The following is a 12,915-nucleotide window of genomic DNA, read 5'->3' as shown; positions in this document are numbered from 1 at the left end:
TATTTAAATTATATTAAATATTAATTAAAAATTTACAAGTCACTTCTCATAAATTATTAAATGTCTTTAAACAAAGTCTGCAAACTACAAGGCTCTTAAAACAGCAATCTTATAAGTGCTAAACATTGTTACATGATGTGCATTACAGACAGAGCTGTAGCTGGCTCTTTTTGCTCCTGAGGCAAGAACGGAAAATAACAGTGATTAGCTAAGTGCTAAACATTGTTACATGATGTGCACTACAGACAGAGCTGTAGCTAGCTCTTTTTGCTCCTGAGGCGAGAACAGAAAATAACAGTGATCAGCTAAGCACTAAACATTGGTACATGATGTGCACTACAGACAGAGTTGTAGCTAGCTCTTTTTGCTCCTGAGATGAAAACAGTAAATAACAGCAATCATTTGGTGCTAAACAGTGTTACATGATGTGCATTACAGACAGGGCTTACTGTTTTTGCTCCTGAGGCGAGAACAGTAAATAACAGCGATCAGCTAAGTGCTAAACATTGTTACATGATGTGCACTACCGACAGAGCTGTAGCTAGCTCTTTTTGCTCCTGAGGTGAGAACAGAAAATAACAGCGATCAGCTAAGTGCTAAACATTGTTACATGATGTGCACTACCGACAGAGCTGTAGCTAGCTCTTTTTGCTCCTGAGGTGAGAACAGAAAATAACAGCGATCAGCTAAGTGCTAAACATTGTTACATGATGTGCACTACAGACTTGTGGCTTGGGGCACCCCTTGGAAAAAGAAGAATTAGCGGGACACCCTTATCGAATAATCAGAGTTGTTCTCTATTTTTTTCTTTCCCATCTGGCACAGGACCTCATGGAAAATGCAACACAATCATTTTAGTATTAGGCTCTGCACTTTTCCATCCAGCATTATCCACCCCTTCTCCCTACAAATGACTCCAGCCTCCTCCAAACACAATAACACCAGCCTTCCCACAATGCACAAGGGGGACATTTCTCAAAACCTGTGCAGAGGAAAAGTTGCCCAGTTGCCCATAGCAACCAAGTTGCCCATAGCTTGCTTCTTTCATTTGCACAGGTTTTGATAAATCTCCCCCAATGTTTCCAGCATCACTCAAATGCCCCCAGCTCACCCCTCCCCCACCTCAAGCACACACAATGCCTCCTGCATTACCCCACACAGTGACAGAGGGGCATACAGGGGTGACAGAGGGGTGTAGAGGGGTGACACAGGTGTGTACAGGGTAACCGTGGGGTGTACAGGAGTGACAGTGGGGTTTAGAAGGGTGACAGAAGTGTGTAGAGGGGTGACAGAAGGGTGTACGGGATAATAGAGGGGTGTCCAGGGGTAACAGAGAGGTTACAAGGGGTGACAGAGAGGTGTAGAGGAGTGAAAGAAGGCTAAGGGTGCTCTACCTGAAGCTGAGCAGGCCTCTGACAGAGCTGTCCCTGCTCCTTCCCTCTATAGACATCATTCTGCTGAAGGACTATTTAGAATCCAGAGCTGCTCCATAGGAGAGGGAGGATACACGAAGATTGGAGCTGCAGCATCACCCGTCCTGACACTGCACACAGTCTTCCCTCCCACCTGGCCTGCATGCCTGTGACTCACAGGTGCGCAGGCCTGAGAAGAAAAATCTAAAAATGTTAGTCCCGGCACCGTGGTTGGGAATCAATGCCTCAGAGTATTGTGTGCTGGACCCCCCTAGCACCCCCTTGCAACGGCGCATCTGAGGCAATCACCTTACTCGCCTCATCAGAGCTACAGCCCTGATTACAGAACATACAAGTGCAAAAAAACACAAACTTCAAAAACTCTAAAATTTGTGATAAAAGTGCTATAAAAGAAGAGGTAGCATTGTGACAAGGTCATCAAGGGTGGATTTAACAGGGGGGCAGTTTAAGCTGTAGAAATTAAATTAAACCTAAGTGAGGGGAACTCTGAGGACAATGTGCTTCAGTACGCTCAAAACGTATTTGTCTACAACACCAGTCGGTGTGTACTTTTGCCTGGCTTTTCACACTATCAAGGACCATAAGATTTTAACAGAAACAAAATGGTACACCACTTAGATGTACGTATGTGGTATGCACTTATGAGGGGAGGACAATGCACTTCAGGACGCTTAACCTCTTGGGGACGCAGAGCGTATGCTCACCGGGCGGAGATCGGAGCCTGGATGCCTGGTGAAATCATTCAGCAGGCATCTCGGCATCTCGCTGAGGAAGGTCCTGAGGACCCTCCATATCGGTGATCGCCCCAGATCACCAGTAAATACAAACCGGCGATCTGCGGTGATTCCGGGGCATCTGGGTTACCAACAAACACCATCCATGCTGTACTGGGAGGTGGCAGTGTTGCCACCCCCCCCAGTACAGATGTGATTGGACGGTCGTAGTGATCGCACCACTCACAGTGTATGAGGAGGGGGGATGAGAGAAGGAGCATGTTGTTCTGCTCTGATCATCACCATTTTGTGTCTGGTGCTGATGAGAGCGGAGCCCCGTGCTGTATCATCCCCCTCAGAGTCATAAAAGTGCCGACTGTCATTGTTTAGGGACAGCTTTAGATTAGGCAGGGACAGAGTTTTTTATTCCAGTGTACCATCTGTAGGTGTCCGCGGGTCCGCAGCACCTTTAGCTACATGACCCGAGCCTTACAGGAACAGACTGTTTCTTTTTTCTTTTTGCTAAACGTGTGGCCGGGCCCTCTTAGCCATAAAAGAGCGGTCTGCCACCGTTAGCTAAAGCCCACTCACAGCTGATCAGACCTGGAGTACCTCTGTGTGTGGCCTGCCCCACCGCTGTCAGTGACTTGTCACTGATCAGCGTTTTTTTTTTTTGGGGGGGGGGTTCAGGCGGGTGTATTTTTTCGTGGTTAAGCTTTTTTTTTTTGGGGGGGGGGGGGGTATTTTGTGTGGGGGTCTGTACATGCCACCAGCCACTGTTCTGGGTGAGTGGGCGGAACCCCCACTGACTTCTGCGCTCCCTGCCACCATCAAGTGCTAATCAGTGTGCACACCACTGATTAGGTAAACGCTTTTTTTTGGCACAGGGCTTTTTTTTTGCGTTAGAAGTCTCCCCCCCCCCCCCCCCCCCCCATCCCCATTAGAGTAGGGAAATGACCTGCAGGGCATTTTTTCAATGGAGGAGGCATTTGCCATACTTGCCTCCTACACTGAAAGCACCACAGAGGAGGAGGAAGACCCCAGCTTCCTTATTTCCTCATCCTCCTCATCATCTAGTTCTGATGATGAGCCACCAAGGCGGCAGAGTCGCTGCCATGTGAGGCCACAAACCTCCTCTGCTCTTGACCCTGTTCCCCATGCTAGTATGAGTCCCCCTGGCGCTCATACTAGTCAAGCCCCCCCAGCCAAGTTTACTGGTGCCTGGTACCATCGAACTTGTCTGGAACAAGAGCCCTTGATTCCTGAGTTTGTTGGCGACTCAGGAATCAAGATTGACTTCGCCGGGTTCACTGAAATGGACTATTTCAGGGTTTTTTTCAGTGATGACTTTGCAGTTTGTCAATCATCAGGCCAGTCATCAATCACTTTGTGGCCAAATTTTGGGAGGCCTCTGTCTCTGGAAGGGAGGTCACTATTGATGAGTCTCTCATCAGCTTTAAGGGGAGACTCAGCTCCCGCAATACATCCCAACCAAGCGAGCGCAGTATGGCGTGAAGATGTATAAACTTTGCAAGAGTACCTCAGGTTACACTTGCAAGTTTAAGGTGTATGAGGGACGAGATTCCTGTATTGAACCCCCAGAATGTCCCCCCACTCTGGGTGTTAGCGGGGAAATTGTTTGGGGCCTTTTGCACGCATTGCTAGATAAAGGTTACCACCTTTAAGTGGATAACTTTTGTACTATTATCCCTCTCTTCACATCCCTCGCTGCCAGATCCACGCTGCCTTTTCCCATGAAAACCTGTTGCTGGTCAGGTATAAGGATAAGAGGATGTCCTTATGCTGTCCACAATTCATGGGAACGGTAGCACCCCTGTCCTTGTGCAAGGTACCGTGGGACTGGTCCTCAGGCCCAATTGTATTATGGACTACAATCAGTATATGGGGGGATTTGATCTTTCTGATCAAGTCCTCAAGCCATATAACACCATGCAGAAAACATGGGCATGGTACAAAAAAGTTGCGGTCTACATGGTACAGGTTGCCATGTATAACTCTTTTGTACTGTCCCAGTACGCTGGCAACACAGAGACATTCCTGCAGTTTCAAGAGGAAGTTCTAAAGACCCTCATCTTTGGTGGCTACCAATGGGTGGGTCAGAGCACCTCAGGAACTTCGGTTCCCCGGATCGTCCAACACTTTCCAGGTCAGGTCCCCTACACTGGAAAGAAGGGACGATCCCAGAATAAATGCAGAGTGTGTCGCAAGAGGGGGATTCGGAAGGACACCACCACTCAATGCAACACTTGCCCCAATCATCCGGGCCTCTGCATTAAGGATTGCTTCAGGGAGTATCACACTTCCATGGAGCACTACATTTTAATCCTTTTCCCTGATTTTAATTCCCCAGAATTTGACTCCAATGCACCAGTCCAGAGTACTTTGTCTTCCAAATTTTAAAACCAAACACCCCTCCACCCCCCAAAAAAAACAATTTTCCAATACCCTTGATAATATCTTTTTTTTCTCCCCCCCAAAAAAATGGTTCATGGGACACAAAGTCAACAGCATTGGGGGTTTGCAGTTGCCTCAAATGCGCAGCGCTCTCTCCCCACCTGAGCAGGGTGTGCATTTCACTTCTGAGCCTTGTTGCATGCCCGTCCAGCACGTTATCCCATATGTGGATGTATTTCCATAGTCAGGAGAAAAAGCCCTCCAAAATTTGTAACCCAATTTCTCCCATTACCCTTTGTGAAAATGTAAAAATTTGGAGTAACACCTTCATTTTAGTGTTAAAAATCAATTTTTTCACTTTTACGGCCCACTGTTCAAAAAACCTGTGAGGTGTAAGTACTCACTGTGCCCCTTGTTTTGTTCCTGGAGGGGTCTAGTTTCCAAAATGGTGTCACATGTGTGGGGTGTCTGCTGTTCTGGCACCATGGGAGGCTTGTAAATGCACATGGCCCCTGACTTTAATTTCAGCAAAATTCTCTCTCCAAAAGTCCAATGGCGCTCCTTCTGTTCTGAGAACTGTAGTGCACCAGCAGAACACTTAACGTCCACATATGGGGTGTTTTCTTAATCAGGTGAAATTGAGCTTAAAATGTTGGGGTCTATTTTCTCCTATTACCCCTTGTGAAAAAGAAAAAAATGGGGTAACACCATCATTTTAGTGCTACAAATCTAATTTTTCATTTTTATGTCCAACTTCAACGCAAAGTAGTCAAACACCTGTAAGGTATTACAGCTCACTATACCTCTTACAAGATGTACATGTTAGTGTAAAAGAACATTACAAGAACATGTTAGCGTAAAAAATGCTTGATTTTTCTCCTCCACTTTGCTGCTATTCTTGTGAAACACCTAAAGGGTTAACAAACTTTCAGAATGTCCCTTTGAATACTATGAGGGGTGTAGTTTCTATAATCGGTCATTTATGGGGTATTTCTCACAGAAAGGCCCCTCAAATCCACTCCAAACTTAACTGGTCCCAGAAAATTTTTGAAAATTTTGAAAATTGCTGCTATATTTTAAAGTTCTCTAATGTCTTCAAAAAGTAAAAACATGTCACCTATATGATGTCAACATATAGAAGACATATTGTATTTGTGAATTAATATATAATTTATTTAGAATTTCCTTTTTCCTTACAAGCAGAGTTTCAAAGTTAGAAAAATGCTAAATTTTCAATATTTTCATGAAATTTGGGGATTTTTCACTAAAAAAGGATGCAAGTAATGACACAAATTTACAACTATGTTAAAGTAGAATACAGTAAAGTGTACAAACAGCATGAATGCTATAAGCGTGCATGCAGTATAAATGCTATGAGTGTGCGTGCATTATAAATGCTGAGCGTGAGTGAAGTATGAATGCTATGAGCGTGCGTGAAGTATGAATGCTATGAGCATACGTGCAGTATGAATGCTCTGGGCGCATGTCCCCATTGCAATATACCTGCAAACAGAGGTAGGGCAATGGTACAAAGTGTAGAATAGAGCTTATCATCCACAATACAATCTATCAGTAGGAGAAACTCCTAACCATGTTTTTTTCTTTTTAACAATACTCCTACTGAAGCCAGTGAAATTTCTACCTGCACGCAGATAATCTGGTAGCTACCCATGTGACCCAGAGCCGTTATGATCTCACTAACCATGCCCTTACTGGCTCCAGCAAGCCTGCAGACATGAAAGGACAACCTGCGAGCAGACTCCCTCTACCTCCCCACTTGACACAGAGCTAATATTACAGAGGGTCTGACCTGTGCCACTGTGGGTGACGCACAACCCAGCATCCAGCACAGAGGCAGCCGACGGGGATGCGCAAGAAGCCGAGATCGTGTCACCCAGAGTAAGCTCAACTGACAACTGGGTAGGAAAAGCCGAGCGGCCGCTGTTGTGTGAAATTGAGGAAAATTCTATTGCGGGACTCTGGCGCCCAGTGAAAGCCTGTGTGCCCGGCAGGCAGATATTTTCTGGCGTCAAAACTGCAGCACCCAGCTTCATACCTGAATGTCGGAGACCAGCACTTACCCTTCAGTCGCCCTTATCCACATGTGTAGGTGCATCACTTCCGCAAACGTCATGTCGCCAAATGCTCTCACGCCCCTCCCACAAAATCAGCCTTAACAGGCTTACACTACTGTTATCCTTTGTGGCTCTTATAAAGACCCTTGCAATGGACTCAACTGCATGATGCATGGGTATTTCGGGATGATCCCTAAGACATGCACATATGGTAACATCCCCATCTGGGTGCCTTGGTTTGGCACTGTGTTTACAAAGCTGCAGAGATTGCTAGTTATATTGTATTGCTTCGGTTTAATGGTGCCTGTATCTTGATATTTATCTATTAGGTGCCGTATGTTATCTATGGGAACTGTTACAAAAAGGGGTGGTGGCTAACAGTGTCATCTGTTTTGATAAAGTTCCTGTAATTTTTGTTCCTTTTATCCTACCCCTAGTACTGGACCTAGTTATTACCTTTTTTATGTGTGACACACAGGCTCTTCCCCTGTACCATAAAATAACTATAGGCCAATGGGTCTAATAAGACCCAGTATTTGCATTTACAGTTGGTGGCATTTACACCTACCTGGTGTTATGACAAGATTTTTCTTTTCTTTCATTTTCCTTATTTGGTGCCTTATATCATGGCCCGTAATAAAGTCTAATAATGAAATGTGAAAGGTTTGTGCTTCCCATGTAAAAGGTCCATAAGTTTTAGGTTATGGCTCTTATGCGTAAACACAACCCTGCGCTATTATGCTTACAGGAGACTAATTTGACTCTGGAGATGGTTTATTGATTGAGTCATTCCTGGGTGCAATTACATGGTTACTCCTGCTTCTCCTCATATTCTGCTAGTTTATATATCTTTAAAGTGAAAAGTACAGTGTACTAAGATGATCAAATACCTGGACTCTATTTGTTTCCCAACATTGACATCAGATAGTTCTGGGCTTTTGGATGCAGACTTCACAATTGAGAAAATGGTGTAGGCCACTTCGACCTTTGTGAGGAGTAAGTCACTAGGATCTGATGGCCTTCCAGTGGAAGTGTAGCACAATATGTTTACCACCTGGCTCCTTGCCTCCTGACAAAGCTTAAGCTTACCAGACTCCTTTTATAATGCCTTAATAGTAGTCTTATTAAAACCTAATAAAGATTCCCCGAAGTGTAGTTAATAGCTGCCTATCCCTCTCCTTAATCTAGATAACAAAATAATTACTGAGAAATTAGCAAATAGACTAAATAAAGTAATTTTGAAGTTGGTCCATCCAGATCAGTCTGACTTCATGTTGGGAAGCAGAACTTCACATAACATTTGTAGGGTCCAGGTGCATACTTGTGCAAAAGACATTTGGCTCTGGCATCTCTCAACAAGGCAAAAGCTTTCAATTTGATTGAATAGCCTTTCTTACTCGCAGTTATGCAATGTTTTGGGTTTTGGCATGGTCCGTAGGATTTCTGTTCTCTACAAGTCCTTTAGGGTCTGTGAATGGTTCTCTGTCATCTTACTTTCCATTGGCAAGGAGTACAGGGCAGGGCTGCCCTGTCTCTTCCTTGTTATTTGCTTTGGCTAATGAGCCATTATCCTTGCCAATTTGTCAGCATCCCCAATATACCATGATTATTAATAGCATGAGGGAGGATAGGGTATGCCTGTACACGGACTATATGGTCATCATTATGTTGTCCCCCTAGGAATGCGTAACCCTTGGCAAGTAACATGTAGAAATAGAAAGGACAAGACAGGCGCTATCTAAGTGCTGTTAAATCCAAAAAGAGGGTGATCTACGAAAAATCTATCAGTTTCCCATAGAGACAATGTAGTGAGATGTTGCACTCACCTATCAGTGTTGCGCTGCAGGTACAACACTGTTAATCACATATATATGAGATATATGAGATGAGAGTGGAAGCTCAAAAGTATTCCCGCGGCAGCCTTGCACCAGTTCCCGGTCATCAGAAATTGCAGTAAGGTTACTGGAGTCAAGGATGTGAGCGAAGGACTCCTCACTGTGCAAATCGGGTGCTTGTGGTGTAGCTGGGATACCAAATAAGGCACTGGTAACAGCCAAGTTTAAAACCAGTAGGTTTATTTCCAGCAGGCAATTAGACAAGTAGACAACGCATTTCACGAGGGAACCCTTGCTTCATTAAGATGCAAAATGCATTGTCTACTTGTCTTTTAATTGCCTTCTGAAAATAAACCTACTAGTTTTAACCTTGGCTGGTACCCGTGCCTTATTTGGTACTCCAGCTACCCCGCAACCTTCGGATTTGTAGACGGAACACAGTAAGGAGTCCTTTGCTCACATTCTTGATTCCAGTAACCCTTGGCAAGAGCATTTTTTGACTAGTTTGGAGATTATTCTGGTCTCCGCATGAACTGGAGAAAGTTGTCTTTAATGCCCTTGTATCTTGTGATAAGGGTCCTGAGGCTCATAAACTAAGGATGGTGGACCAGTTCAAATATCTCGGCATTTACTGCAGGTTTAGAGGATTGTCAATTTAATATTATTCCTCTCTTACCATATGTGAGAGATAAGTTCAATGTCTGGGCTGCTTTGCCACTGGCAGTTGCAGGTAGAGTCAATTTGGTTAAAATGATAATCTAAATGTCTTTTCCTACCTGAACATGCCTCCTCTCTGGTGCTATTTAGTTGTATTCATTATTGGCTAGTTTCATAAGGGGGTTTCCTCACTACAACACTCTAAATCACAGGGGGGAATGTTCTTACCGGACATTTATCTTTATTACTTAGCTGGGAAGCTTAGGTCTGCATAGGCTGAGACGGGAGTTCTGTCCGATAAATAATAGCATCTAATTTATTATTTGGACCTTTGTTAGCTCTGGACAGTGCTCAAGAGGTTCTTCCCACTTGTGTTTATCACTCCATTCGCTTGCTTCGCAGGTATAGGGGTCTGCAAAGAGACTCTTGGACTATACCGATATCATAATGGATTGTGGTGTGACCCTCATCTGCCTAATTTTTCTAATGATTTGGACCACCACTTCTGGTTACAGCATGAGGTTTGTATGGTTGGAGATGTTTATGAATGCAATAGTTTTTGTTCATTCCAAAATTTTCTGAATTCTAAAGGCATTCCTATGGAGTCTTTCTAATAAATATCTCCAGTTGCATCCTGCCTCATTCATGGTTTCCTGATGTTTCTCTGTCATTCTCCTGCTTTCCACTCATAAGTATTTACAAAGCACAGGAACCAAATGTTTTTTTTTCTGCTCTTTACACATTTATTCTTGGGGCTAAGATGAAAGGGGATCCACTGTCTACCTGATTTGTCGGATAAAGAATGGGATGAGGCATTATCATCTCATTTATTTGTGTCATCTGCTTTAAATAATCACCTTATCCAACTGTATATTTTTCACCAATGCTGCCTAACACTGATTCACTTATTTTTTTATGGGATGGTGTCTGACCACAGGGCGCCATAGATGTAGAACATCTTGTTCTGATTTTCCCCACATAAAGTGTGACTGCCCTCACATACAGACCTTTTGGTCAGAGGTTGTGGCTTTTACTACTACCTATTGGATCAACCAGTTTTGCTGAAACCTAAAGGCTGGTTATTGGGCATACTTGAACAGTGGTCGCAACATAAGTTTCATTTAGTTTCTTTCTTTGTTAACCATGTGTTCAATGATTTTTACACACGCATTGATGATGCCATTTGTTTTTGTATACATGTATTTTAATATTTTGTGATAAACAAGAGTTTAAAAAAATGACTCTTGGGAATCTTTTCAGAAACAGATGGGAATCTGTTCAGAAACTCAATACATTGTTACTACGACTGCAATCCTTAGAAAAAATGCATAAGCAACCACTTTTGGAGCAGTGTGTACACTAAAGGCTGTGTTACACATCTTGACCTCTGCTTAATATGAGTGTTGATCTCCTGGATGGGCTCTTGTTTAACAAGTTTATTATATAGCTTGGTTATTGGGCAAGCAGGGATGCACACGTGATCACTGGATCATTTATTTGTTTACTCCTATCATGCATAGGCTGCACATCACCTATTACACAGGATGATGTGCGACCAACTAACAAGGATTTTTCACAGATTAAAACCATGCAATCAGGTAGTCATGAGATTAAACAACTCATTGCCTTCAAATATCATTAATATAAACAGCTACTTTATGCTTTTGCTCATTCTATAAATTGGGATAGAAGAGTGGCTCATATAAAGCTAGAGCCCTCATAGATAAACAAGTCACATTAAATATGCAGTACAATCTCTGTTCCAGACCCTTTCACTTTTTTCATATTTTTTATGAATGGAAAAAATGAGTTTTCCCATAACAATTTGCATTAAATACCCCATAATGATAAAAAAATATAAAAATTTTTTGAAATGTTTACAAATTTACAAAAAAAAGTTAAAACTAAAATTTTGCATAGACATAAGTATTCAGTTCATGTATTGCATAACACCTAAGTTTAATTCTGGTGGACTTCTGTTCAATTGTATGGACATGATTTTGAAAGAATTTTATATTCTCTATATAAGGTCTCACAATGCAAATCAGAGCCAAATTCAAGCCACAAGAAAGGGAAAAACTGCCTGTAGAGCTCAGAGAAAGGATTGCATGGAAGCACAGATTTGGACAGGGATACAAAAAAAACTTTCTGGAAGATCCCAAGTGCACAGTGGCCTCTAGAGAGTAGCAGGTGAAGCCCCGCAAACCTCGTCTCACTCAAAATGAGGCTTACAAAACATTAGAACTCTGCCAAAGTAATGAGAAACACACAGCGTTTTGGTGCCATGTTGGCTTAGAATGAGGAAGTAGGAACACTGAGTCAGGGTGGTCCAGCATACTTTGCAGTTCGCAGCAAGATCACAGGTCAGCCAACCAGGTTAGCCAATCATGCATACAGCTCCCAGGCCAGTCAGGAGACAGCATAGGTTTAAAGCGAACCTATCATATCACAGAAAAAATAAAAAATAAAGTTATATGTTCCTCAGTACCTCATCCTGATCATGTACATATAACTTTTATGTACATTATGTGTCTAGCTTCTGTATTTCTTTTAAAATCAGCTTATATCAGATCACACTGAATTTCCATCTTCTCTCAGGCAGGGGGTGTGTCCCTCTCTTGCCCTCACTGTACATGACTAAACTTCCTCCCTTACTGTGTGTCACTGAGCTGTCAGCCAATCACTGCATTCTGCTCTGTAACCCTTTCCTCTCTGGTTTTATGCTGCACATGTTACACAGAGAGGAGGAATGATTACTGGAGTTTGCCTGCTGTTCTCCTTATACACTATGTAGTAGAGCCCTACACAGGACTGGTTTTTCAATCCTGCTCCAGCCCGCTCCCGATGATTTTTTGTCCAATCCCGTCCGCTAACATAGAAATGTACAGACACTAGGGTGCAATGCTCTGCACAAACCCCCATGTATAGCAGTATATGTACTACTCACACTGTTATACATGGGGAGTATGTGCAGAGCATTGCACCCTAGTGTATGTACAGGTGTGAATACCAGTGACTGTGCAGACTCAGAGGCCCTAGGTCACTGACCGATGCAATGCTCTGCACATACCCCCACCTGTATAGGAATGTACACTACCCCCATGTGAATAGCAGTGCAGACGGAGGCCCTGGCTGGGAGGATCACCGACGGATCCAGCCAGGGCCCATAGGGCTGCAGCACAATTCACTGTGTGTGAATTGTGAGTAACATTGGAGGCAGCTTTGACCTACCAGGCCGGCGGGAGAAGATGGAGAACAGAGTAAACAATCCTCCAGGGCAGGCTGAGCACGCAACAAAATGGCAGAGCGGTGGCAGCAGGGGGGGGGGGGGAGAGACAGGACTGGAAGGAGCACTGTGTGACAGTCACTGAGTCGGATTTATATTGAGACTGCCATGGTAATCTCATTACTACCGGGTGATACACTGTAACAAACCTCCTCCTTATGTAATCTCCTTACTAATGGAGTGCCACACTGTAACAAACCTCCTCCTCAAATAATCTCCTTACTACTGGGGTGACACACTGTAACAAAGCTCCTCCTCATGTAATCTTATTACTAATGGGATCACACACTGATAACACACAGTAACACCCCCTTCCTCATGCCATCTCCTTACTACTGGGCAGGCACACTGTAAAAAAACTCCTCCTCATGATATCTTTTTTACTACTGAGGTTCACATTGTAACAAACCCCCTCCCCTTGCTATTTCCTTACTACTGGGCTGGAACACTGTAACAAACACCCTCCCATCTCCTTACTACCGGTGTACATGTTGCTATATG

This window comes from Hyla sarda, chromosome 10 (assembly GCF_029499605.1).
Source record: "Hyla sarda isolate aHylSar1 chromosome 10, aHylSar1.hap1, whole genome shotgun sequence".
NCBI classification, from domain to species: domain Eukaryota; kingdom Metazoa; phylum Chordata; class Amphibia; order Anura; family Hylidae; genus Hyla; species Hyla sarda.
This window is presented reverse-complemented; position numbering follows the sequence as displayed.